This window comes from Pleurodeles waltl, chromosome 2_1 (genome assembly GCF_031143425.1).
Source record: "Pleurodeles waltl isolate 20211129_DDA chromosome 2_1, aPleWal1.hap1.20221129, whole genome shotgun sequence".
NCBI classification, from domain to species: Eukaryota; Metazoa; Chordata; class Amphibia; order Caudata; family Salamandridae; genus Pleurodeles; species Pleurodeles waltl.
In genome coordinates this window covers 714,380,133-714,392,812 of record NC_090438.1, presented here as the reverse complement: position 1 = coordinate 714,392,812, position 12,680 = coordinate 714,380,133, and positions in this window count along the sequence as shown.

Here is a 12,680-nt window from a genome sequence, read left to right as displayed (position 1 = left end):
ACCAACAGGCCACCAGCACCCCTCCCCCTGCAGAAGGAGAACCACCCCGCATACGTTTTCTGCGATCAAGGCAGAAGCCAGAGACTATTGCAAAGACACAAAACTGTCAATTAAAAGTGAAATTACATATACAATGACACAATTTTGTACTTCTGTTGTCCTCATCCTCTGCCTCCTCATCTTCACTGTCCACAGGGTCCACTGCTGCCACACACCCATCTCCAGCCTCATCCTCCTGTAGAAAAGGCACCTGGTGATGTAAAGGCAAGGTTGTGCAACATGCAGCATGCCACGATGATCTGGCAGACCTTCTTGGGTGAGTAGCACAGTTAACCACCTGTGAGATGGAGTCAGTGAAACCTAGCCTGCAGGAGGCTGAATGTCCTCTTTATAATTCTTCTTGTTTGCCCATGTGCCTCATTGTAACGTTCCTCTGCCCTTGTCCTGGGATTCCTCACAGTGGTCAGTAGCCATGAGAGGTTGGGGTAACCAGTCACCTGCAAATATCGAGGGACACCTGTTAGACACACACTAACCCTTAGGGTCCACACCATATCCATACACCAACATCCACTGGGTGGGAACCAGGGCTCACCTATTAGCCACACCTGGTGCCTCTGGAGTTTAGCCATCACATATGGGATTCTGCTATTCCTCAGGATAAAGGCATCATGCACAGACCCAGGATACTTTGCATTGATATGGGAGATGTACTGGTCCGCCAGGCACACTATCTGCACATTCATTGAGTGAAAGCTCTTTCGATTTCTGAACACCTGTTCATTTCTCTGGGGGAGACAAATGCAATATGTGTACCATCAATTGCCCCAATAATGTTGGGGATATGTCCTATTGCATAGAAATCAGCTTTCACTGTGGCCAAATCCTCCACCTGGGGGAAAACTAGATAGCTGTGCATGTGTTTAATCAGGGCAGATAACACTCTGGTCAGCACTGTGAGAACATTGGCTGTGACATTCCTGCTGCCAAGCCCACTGTCACTTGGAAGGAGCCAGTTGCCAGGAAATGGAGCACAGATAGGACTTGCACAGGAGGGGGGATCCCGGTGGGGTGACGGATATCAGATATCAGGTCAGTCTCCAATTGGGCATACAGCTCTGTGATTGTGGCCCTGTCCAATCGATAGGTGAGGATAATGTTCATGTCCTCCATTGTTGCCAAGTCCACCAGGAGTCTGTACACGGGGGAATGTCTCCATCTCCTATTCATCCGCAGCAGTTGCAATCTCTGGGGCAAAACGGTGAGCAGCTGGTCAGTATCTCATATTTCCAAACATTACACTTCATTGCATGTTGTGATTGTAACAGTATATTGTTGGTTAGGTCCAAATGGTGCTTATGTGTACTGTGACGCAGTAAGGTGCCATGGCCTGCCCCCCCCTAAAATGGCATCTGCCTGTCCTGTATGGAGGGACATGTGGAAATGAGGTAATTATACTTACGTTGTGCGCCATTGCAGGAGGCGGTCGAGAACCGCTGTGCAACTCCTCATTGGTTATCATTGGGCCCTATGGGTTACAGTGGCCACTGGTGATGCACGTCGGTGGTGACGGTATGAACAGCCGCTGACGTGACTGCCATTTTCTATCTGTTCACTCACTTGCTACCTGACCTTCAACAGGAGAGGACCTACACTGCATGTTCTGCTGTGACCTGTGTCTGGAATCGACCATGGCTCGTGTTACTGAGGAAAAAGCCCCTGCCTTCACATCGGCGGAGTTTGGAGAGACTGGTGGATGGGGTCCTACCCCAGTACTGAATGCTGTATGGGCCTCCAGACCAACAGGTGAGTACACTGTGAGCACGATGCATGGGTCATGAATGCATGGAGTGCTGTGTGTGAAGGCCTTGTATATGGGTGGGTTGGGGGAAGGGCCCTGGGCAACCTGCTGCATGTATGTACGACCTTGTCTGTGCGTAAGGGGATGTGAAGGGCTATGGTAGGCCATGAGTGTGACAGGCAGGACAGTCTGACTGACACCGTTACCTATGTGTATTTCTCTGCAGGTCAGTGCCCATCAGAAAAAGGGTATATGGTGTGCCATCGCCAAGGACGTGCGGACCCTGGGGGTCTACGTCAGGCGGAGCACCCACTGTTGGAAACGGTGGGAGGACCTGAGACGCTGGGCATAGAAGACGGCAGAGGCCCAGCCGGGGATGGCCTCCCAACGAGGAAGGGGTGCCCGTCGAAACCTGACCCCCTCCTGATGGCCTGCATACTGGCCGTGGCCTATCCGGAGCTGGATGGGCACTTGGAGGCATCACAGCAGCCACAAGGGGGTGAGTACAGTGCCCCAATATATTACTTGTGCGTGGTGGGGTGGTATCCGGGTGGAGGATGTGGGCCTGTCGGTGCCCCTAGGCCAAGCCGGACATTGCAGGGTAGGTCCCATGTTGGGCAGGGTCTGATGTAAACTTCCTCCAACCAAGCTAGTAGACATCCACTACTGGGCAGGGGTCTGTGGGCCTCAGGTATGCTGCAATTGGCGTTAGGTGTCCATGTCCATGGGCTGGTGACTAGCATTGTGACTGATAGTGCATTGCCTAGTGCGTAGGACTGTTCCCTGTGTGTGTGTGTTGTGTACGCCAACAGTGGTGTTGTTGCTGCCATTGACCAAGTGTATCCTTTGTCTCTCCCTCCCCCCTTTTGTTTTGTCACCCTGTCCTTATGTGCATTAGCATCATCTGGCGGAGGAGCAGAGGCACCGGTGATGGAGAGAGCTGCATCCCACAGGGTCCAGGAGGCCGAATCCTCCGATGGTGAGGGCACCAGTGGGACCGAGGGCGAGGGGAGCATCACGGGGGAGACTGGAGGGGACAGTTCGGACAGTGATACCTCCTCCAATGGAAGCTCCCTGGTGGTGGCGGACACCTCTGTGCCCACCCCAACTACAGGTACAGCCGCCATCCCCGTACCAGCACCGCCCTCCCAGCAGCCCCTCAGAGTGTTTCCCGTGCCCGCTCACCAAGGTTTTGGGCATCTCCTTCGCCACAGGCACCTAAGCCCCTGCCCCAGTTAGCCCTGCTGTCCTGAATGAGGAGGCTATTGACTGCCTGCGATCCATCTCTGTTGGGAAGTCAACCATTCTGAATGCCATCCAGGGGCTGGCAGCCCAAATGGAACATACCAATGCATTCCTGGAGGGTATTCACACTGGCATGGCGGCCCAACAGAGATTAATCCAGGCTCTGGCCTCCTCTCTGAGGGCAGCCATTGTCCCTGTTTCTAGCCTCCCCCTCCAACTTGCTCTACCCAGTCCCATTCCCCTCAACTTCAACCTATCCCAAGCACAAAGGCAGACCAGCATGCACACAAGACAACACACAGGAGTGGTTCAGGCAAACACAAGCACTACACATCATCCCACAGGCACTCACACAAACACCATCCAGATGCAGACATACCGACATCCACTGCCTCTACTGTGTCCCCCTCCTCCTCCTCGTCCACGTCCCTCCCAGTTGCGTCTACACTCACACCTGCATGCACTACATCCTCATCCACTCCCAGCATCAAGCCTATCACTACACGTCCCTTACTGGCAGTCACCACCCCCACATCCATGCACATGTCCCCTGTGTCCTCTCCCACTGTGTCTGTGCCCCCTCCTCCCAAAGTACACAAACGCAAGCACTCAGACACCTGACAGCCATCCCTCTCATAACAGCATCCAGCTCATACACCTGCACTCAAAATCAGCAGACAGACACCTCCTGCAACCACTTCCTCTTCCTCCACTCCCAAACCTTCACCCTCTTCCTGCCCCAATGTCCCTAAAAAGCTTTTCCTCTCCACCGTTGACCTCTTCCCTACCACTTCCCCCGTCCTTCACGTCGGGCTAGGGTGGTGAGAACCCAGGCGAGCACCTCAGCCACCCAGTCCACGGCCAGAGTAGTGTTGACAGCTACTCTAGGTGAGAGAGGATACCGGGCAATAGGCAGCCACACTGAAACGATGTCTGCACCAGATGCTGCAAGGAAGGCTAAGGAGGCACCACCAGCTGCGTCAAGGACAGGCAAGGAGGCACCCCCAGCTGCTTCAAAGAAGGGCAAGGAGGCACCCCCCAGCTGCTTTAAGGAAGGGCAAGGAGGCACCCCCAGCTGCTACAGAGAAGGGCAAGGAGGCCCCCCCCAGCTGCTTCAAAGAAGGGCAAGGAGGCACCCCCCAGCTGCTTTAAGGAAGGGCAAGGAGGCACCCCCAGCTGCTACAGGGAAGGGCAAGGAGGCACCCCCAGTTGCTACAGGAAAGGGCAAGGAGCAATCCCCGGATGCTGACAGGAAAGGCAAGGGGCCTGCACCAGCAGGCAGGAAGGACAGGAGGCCTGTTACTGGGACTCATTCAGAGCCCCCACCACCAACCATGATGGTTCAGCCGTCCGAGACTGCAGGGGAAGAGCTGGAGCCTCCCCCCACCACTGCCAGCACTGCCACCAGCACCACTGCCAGCAGCACCAGTGGGCAGCCGCCCGAGGCTAAAGGGGAAGGGCTGAAGCATCCCCCCATCACTGCCAGCACCACCACCAGCACCAGCACCACTGCCAGCAGCAGCAGCCCCAGTGGGCAGCCATCCGAGGCTGCAGGGGAAGGGCTGGAGCCTCCTCCCACCACTGCAGCAGCTGCAGCCCCAGTAGGCAGCCACCCAAAGCTGAAGGGGAAGGGCTGGAGCCTCCCCCCGCCACTGCCAGCACCGCCACCAGCACCACTGCCAGCAGCAGCAGCCCCAGTGGCCAGCCGTCCGATGCTGCAGGGGAAGGGCTGGAGCTTCCCCCACTACTGCCAGCACTGCCACCAGCACCACTGCCAGTAGCAGCAGCCCCAGTGGGCAGCCGTCCATGGCTGCAGGGGAAGGGCTGGAGCCTCCCCCCACCACTGCCAGCACCGCCACCAGCACCGCTACCAGCACCACTGCCAGCTGCAGCAGCCCCAGTGGGCAGCCGTCCGAGGCTTCAGGGGAAGGGCTGGAGCCTCTCCTTCACCACTGCCAGCACCGCCACCAGCACCACTGCCACCACTGAGCAGCCGTCACCGCCGGCGGACAGTGTGTACTCCTGCATCCATGGGCTGTTGTGCGGCCTGGCCCCTGCAAATCCTGTGGGTCTGACACCCAGGTGAGAGACTGTGACTTTGCACTCCCCAAGATCTTATCACAGGGCACAATGCCCCCTCCAGAACCAGTGGAGAAGCCATCCACTCACCCCATCCTTCCCAGGATAAAGCTCACTGGGCACAATGCCCCCTCCAGAACCAGTGGAAGAAGCCATCCACTCACCCCATCCTCCACAGGATGAAGCTCACTGGGCTAAATGCCCCCTCCAGAACCAGTGGAGAAGCCATCCACTCACCCATACTTCACCGCATCCTTTCCAGGATGAAGCTCACTGGGCACAATGCCCCCTCCAGAACCAGTGGAGAAGCCATCCACTCACCGCATCCTTCCCAGGATGAAGCTCATTGGGCACAATGCCGTCTCCAGAACCAGTGGAGAGGCCATCCACTCACTGCATCCTTCCCAGGATGAAGCTCACTAGGCACAATGTCCCCTCCAGAACCAGTGGAGAAGCCATCCACTCACCGCATCCTTCCCAGGATAAAGCTCACAGGGCACAATGCCCCTCCAGAACCAGTGGAAGAAGCCATCCACTCACCCCATCCTCCACAGGATGAAGCTCACTAGGCAAAATGTCCCCTCCAGAACCAGTGGAGAAGCCATCCACTCACCCCATCCTTCCCAGGATGAAGCTCACTGGGCACAAAGCCGCCTCCGGAACCAGTGGAGAAGCCATCCACTCACCGCATCCTTCCTAGGATGAAGCTCACTGGGCACAATGCCCCCTCCAGAACCAGTGGAGAAGCCATCCACTCACTGCATCCCTCCCAGGATGAAGCTCACTGGGCACAATGTCCCCTCCAGAACCAGTGGAAGAAGCCATCCACCAGAGAGACTGTGGCCTTGCACTCCCCAGAACCAAGCAGTGGGCAGACCACCCACTAGAGAGACTGTGGCCTTGCACTCCCCAGCATCAAGCAGTGGGCAGACCACCCACTAGAGAGACTGTGGCCTTGTACTCCCCAGGACCAAGCAGTGGGCAAACCACCCACTTGAGAGACTGTGGCCTTGCACTCCCCAGGACAGCGTACAGGGCATGTTGCCCCCTCCAGGACCAGTGGTGTTGTACTAACTTCCGGCTGAGGTTCCCCCCATTCCCCGTCCCCCTGAGGTGCCTGTCTATTTTGACCTGATGCCCCTGCAGTGTTATCTCCATGTTGTTGCAGGAGAGAGGTGGGGCCTTGGCCTATGTGTTGTGGCCCTGTGGCCCACGGACATTGAGGACTGGTCATTGTCCCTACATTTGTAAATATGTATATATGTTTGGATTTTGATGCACTTATTCATAGTATTTTATCGTATTACACTCACTTTCTTCAAATCATTTTGTCCTTGCATTATTCCTGAGGGATGTGGGGTAGGTATGTTATGTTGCTGCTTCTGGTTGTGTGTAAGGTGTTGTGGGTGTGTGTGTGTCACTCTCTTTTTCCTCCCCCCTCCCTTGTGTGCTAGGCGGAAGTACTCACCGTGGTCGTCTTTGCCGGCGTTGGTGTTCATAATGAAGCAGAAGGAAGACGAGCATAGGGAAAACTTGCAGCTCGGACTCCATGGCGTCGTGGTTTTTCCCTGATTCTCCAAAGGTGAGTCCTTTGACTTCTGAGATCTGTTTCTGCCAGGCTTTTGATGTCGTTGGTACCGCCCCGGAAAAGGTGACGGATAGGCCGGTCATAATAGAGTGGGTGGTACATTGTCTTCCATCTGACTGTTGGCGGTTATCGCTGTGGTGCTTGTTGATTCCGCCCTGGCAGTTGGTGTGTTAAAGTGACTGTCTGTCTGAGCAGTTTCCGCCATGGTCATGATTCCATTTTTGTTACTGCCGGCTTGTTGGCGGTATTACCACTGCTTTATCACCGACAGCCAGGGTTGTAATGAGGGCCTCAGTGTCCTCGGATGCCCTGTTACAAACGGCTCCTTGTTACCAAAATCTCCTAGCTGTTGAGCAGCAGTAAACCACTCCTTTTATATTTAATTAAATGATACGTTTAATTAAGCTCTGCAAACAATGTGGTGTTATGGAAAACAAAAAATAAGAGCAGCATTGATTCCGCATAATGAATTCTATTCATTTTCATGCACTCCACCAACACTGCTTTTGTGCAGATGCCCAAGAGTTAGTCCAAACCAATCAGAGCAGCTTCTGGGTCTTCTGTGGTTGGAATTTCTCATATGTGACGTCCTGTTTTGTGTTAAAGAACCTTTTTAAAGGATGCTGCATTGAAATAAACACAACACTTTCTGAAAATGTCAGTAACGTTCCCTCACACATCACCCACATTAAAAATAAATTATAAGAAAACAGTGCTAAAAACAATCTGAGACATGTTCAAGGTCATCAGGGCAAGACTCTCCAGTAAATGGAAGTGCTTTAGTTATAAACAAGCCCACTGGTATCATGTGGCAGAGAGGACCAAATTATACGACAGGGTTGGCCAAATTATGAAGCAAGAAAACTCAAATTATGCATTTACAATGCCAATAGCTCTAACTCTAGCAAATGTGAGACCTATTGCATTGCAAATGCATGTTATTTATTGTATTTGTGTGTATTTTTGTGTCTGTATATTTTTTCATGTTTTTCATGACTTTTGAATTTTTGTTTATTTTTCCGTTTACTTCCTTGTTTCTTCCTTGCTTCTCCTGTTTCTATTTTTCACCCCACCCAGCACAATGGCAGAGCATGGTTGCGAACAGGGGAGTGGTGGCACTAGACCTCCCTGAACAGCTAGCAGCAGCCACTTACCTTATGGACAGCAGCTCCACCAAGGTGTGCAACCCTGGGTTATTGTTTTGTGATGTGGAGTTGGACATGTTTTTTAACATACAGCGCCACCTGCCCTCCATGCTGGTAGCAGGCAGCAGGCCTGGCAGAGGGTACCCCCTGCTGGGGGGTCAGCTGTGTTGAGGGAGGGTACGCAGGTCAGTGGAGTGCACCAACTAGGTACTGCACACCACCCAGCATCTGATGCACCACTGGGCGGATGTCCTAGACTGGGAGCAGAACCTGGTCGTCCTTTTAGGTGCTGAGATTCCGGAGCTCGGTGAGTATTAACTAAATTATTTGTTGTGTTTGTGTTCTACAATGCTAACTTTTTCTGAATAGCATGCTGCTCACACTCAGCGATAAGTTATGTTAAGAATATTATTATGTGATCCAGTTTGAGCTAGGCAGGTGCTGGGCGCTACCTCATCATACTCGTCGGTGCTCGCATTGCCTGATTATTTAAGAAACCATTGTAATGCAGACTCCTCTGTCCTCCTGTCACCATAGTGAATTAGTGATATCAGTGAGTTAGCATTCTCTGTGACATTCTTTATGTAGTTCAATCAGTCCCAAGACATTTCACACTGTGTAGTACTAGTATGCATCTATGCATTGCAAAAAAGGGGGACTGAGTTGATCCATCAAAGGGGTTGATAAATGAAAATAGAATCAAAGATCATTCATTGTAATGCATTAGTTCCAAATGTAGTTTTTGTTAAGGAAATTTGTAATAAGGATTTTAGGAGTATAGCCAACTCAACGATAGTCGATACTAGTACCATAGGCAATCTGATTTAGATAAGTACATTTATGCAGGTGATGTGACATCTCTTCTCTTGCACACCTAAAAGCAACCAAGTAAGAGAAACATGTAGTTAGTGAAACATGGCATTGTTGCAGGTTGAAACAGTACAGTCAAATGCAATATTAGTGCAGTTAGTTGCTTATGTAATAAATGCCCATTTCATCAAACATCGTAAAGTCAATCCACACCACTACACCATAAAATGTTATTTCCATTCAGGCAGCACAAAATGCAGACATAGCTCTTTGCTTTATCTCCATCTGTTTTAAAGGACACACCTGCAGTAGTCAGAGAGAGGTGTGTCCATAAATGGAATAATCCTTACAAAAACCTATGGCGGCAATGTGGCCCAAGGGAAATGGAATAGTCATTAAAAAATGAATTATGCTGCTGATTTGTCTGCAGTGCACTGCAGCCAGGGTGTCCAGGAGGAAATGTAATTATTATACACTTAAAGAAACCGAATGCTTTAGTGGGGCTGTGCACCTTTGGTGGATGGATGGATCGAGGAATGGATGTGGATAGATAGATGGATCAATACAAAATACAGAATTAAGTAAGATGAAATAAAAAATAAAAAAACATTGAAAACAATTAAAAAAACTAAAATTAAAATTAAAATAAAAAAATAAAGAAAATGAAATTAAAAAAATAACATTTAATTTTTTTGACAAATGAAATAAAAAAATACATTATAAAAAATAGAGTAAAATATTTAAATGGAAAATTAAAATAGAAAATGTAAATAAAAAATAAAATATAAACTTAAAATAAACAAATGATCAATAATTAACAATATTTGTATGTAAGCCTATGGCAAAGATGCTCGAAATGGCTGCCAGCCACGTGGTAAAACAACAACAACAACAAGCAATGAGGCGTGGCAAACAAAGAACACACGCAAGCCTATCAGAGAGGGACTCTGGCTGGATGACAAATGGCCACCAGCCACATGGTCAAACAATAACAACAAGGAGAACGTAGGCATGGGTAACAAAGAAGAAACTATGCAAGCCTACGGTGAAGATACACTGGCTGAATTCACAAAATGGCTGTCAACCACATGGTTAAAACAACAGCCAGGAGCAAGGAGGCATGGCAAACAAAGAGCACATGCAAGCCTATGGCAAAGGAACACTGACTGGATGCAGAAAATACCCACTACCAACATGGTCAAACAACAACAACAAGGAAGCATTGGGAACGAAAAATAACCCATGCAAGTCTATTGCAAAGACACACTTGCTGGATGCACAAAATGGCTGCTAGCCACATGGTTAAACAACAAGGAGCAGGGAGGTAAGGGAAACAAAGAAGAATCCATGCAAGCCTATGACAACGACACAGTGGCTGGTTGCACAAAATGGCTTACAGGAGCATGGTAAGACAACAATAAAGAGCAAGGAGGCAAAGCAAACAAAGAACACATGCAAGTCTATGGAAAAGGGACACTGGCTGGGTGGAGAAAATATCCACCAACCACATGGTCAAACATCAAGTAGCAAGGAGGCATGGGGAACAAAGAAGAACCAATGCAAGCCTATGGCTGGATGCACAAAATGGCTGCCAACAACATGGTAAAAAAAAAACAAGGAGCAAGAAGGTATGGCAAACAAAGAACACATGCAAACCTATGGCAAGAGTCACTGACTGTATGCAGAAAATGGCAGTCAGCCACATGGTCAAATAGGAACTGCAAACAAGAAGCCATGGAGAACAAAAAGCACATGCAAGTCTATGGACATAGACTACACAAAATGGTCCCTGGCCACACGGCATGGAGAATAAAAATACAAATGGTGAGTGATGACAAACACATACACACACACACACTCTGGCCATAAGGAGGCATGGTGGTAACACCAATGAAAACACTAACATTAATTCAGCAATGCAAAACACAAAAGTTAACTGAGCTATACAAATTTCACAACAGCACACATCCTCTTATGCCATCAAATATCACCCCACAACATATACACTTTTTGCAAAAAAAATAAATGTAAACAATAGCCAACATGTCTAATTTAATGTAATGCTGTCCCTCCCCTAAATTAAGTTTTAAAAAGATATACCACTGAAATATTTATTTCATGCACTGTTGACTGCTAATAGTGGGCCTACTGGCTAGATGTCTCTTTGAAAATTTAGGTCACATAGTAAAATTATTTTGCAAAAGTTACAAACATGTAGAAAAAGACAGGTACTGAGCTGTGCAACAACTTTCCTTAAAAAACGATGAAAAATCAATGAAATGCAAAATAAATAACTAGGCCCATACTTAAAATCTGGTCCATCCACCACTATACATTTTTTTAATCAAATTAAAGAAGAAAGAAATAATGGTCCATGCCCAAGCAAACAAACAGCACCTTTATTAAATAGTTTTGGAACTCACTTGTGTGATTTCACAAAAACAAAGGCCCACATCATAACATTGGAGGTAAGTGCCGCCTTCCGCAACAGCGACAGCTGACAAAAGACCATTGCGCCTGCTAACATACATCCGCCGCCGGATTTCCGCCACAAGAAGGGCAGAAATCCGGCTGTGGCCATGCTGGCAGACAGTGTTAAGGTGGCGCTGCTTCTGCCAGCAGTGCCACGTCAGTAGACCTCTGCCAGACGTATTATGAAAAATAATACAGCCTGGCGGTGTTCTGATGGCGGTAGCAGCTTCCCATAACCTGGCGGAAGACCCCCTGGATGTAGGTAAGTTGGGTTTCCGACAGGGGAGAGGGGTGGGGGGTGTTGTGTGTATGTGTGCATGAATGTGTGAGTGCGTGCATGAATGCAAATTAGTGTGTAGTGTTGTTTGCGTGTGTGTGTGCGCATGTGTGAGAATGCGTGTATGAATGGAAATGTGAATGCATGTCTGTGTATCAGTTTGAATGTGTGTACGAATGTGTGTGTGAATGAATGGATGCATGCGTGTATGTGAGTGAGTGTGTGAATACGTGGTGTGTGCCTGCGAGTGTGCGTGTATCGGGGAGGATTGGAAAGGGAGAGCGTGGATGGAGGGGGGGAATGTCTGGGGAGTGTTAGGGGGGTGGGCCTCCTATCAATGACAGGGAAGGGATTCCCTGTCACTGGTAGGGCCTACCGCCATGCTTTTTGTGACATTACCAACACCATGAAAACCATGGTGGGAGGCAGGGTCTTAATGCCGCCGGCAGTACAGTAGCGGCCGCCGGGATGAAAATTCTTATCTCCGGCCCGGCGCCTGCAACCACCATGTTGGTCGGTGTGGTATATTGGCGGGTTGGCTTAAGCCAACCCGCCACTGTCATAATGTGACTGTATGTACCGCCAGCCTGTTGGCGGTACTACCACCACATTTACACCGACCGGCGGGGTCATAATGACCCCCAAAAGTCTTTAATTCCAAAGGTATATCCAGGAGACAAAGAGAGTGATTGTTCCACCTTGAAGTCCAAGTGAAAAGTGACCAGGAGATGGACAAAGCACTGGGAGCAGCCTGCTGGCCAGGAACAAGAAGTGTGAGTCTCTGGGGCACTTCCGTCCTGTTCAAAAGAAAAGAAAAAAGGTTTCTCAATCTAAAAAACAACTTGAAGGGTCTATTGGGGAAGAAAAACAACTCAAAAACCACGTTTTCACTAGATTTAGATGTATCTCAAGTAGAACATCTATACCAGGTGCATTTGCCCTCCTGAACGGGACTGTTTTGACCATCATTGCGGGCTGGAAGCAGCGTGGGTAAATGCAAAGTCTCTCATGTGCGACCAGAAACACAGTGAGTGAATGCAAAGTCTCACGTGCCCTTGCCAGTGGCCCTAGAGTATTGTGGTGGTCGCAAGAAAGCGGCAAAACCAAATCTCGCGTGCATGAACTAATCGCTCCACACGGGATTGTGCAATTCAGGAAGTCCTCAAAACTCCATGTAGAACAGAGTGCCTTAATTTTTCAAACTCCACAGGCAGAGTGGAGTTCTGAGCCCGGGCCTAGTTAAAATTAGGTAGAGAAAGTATT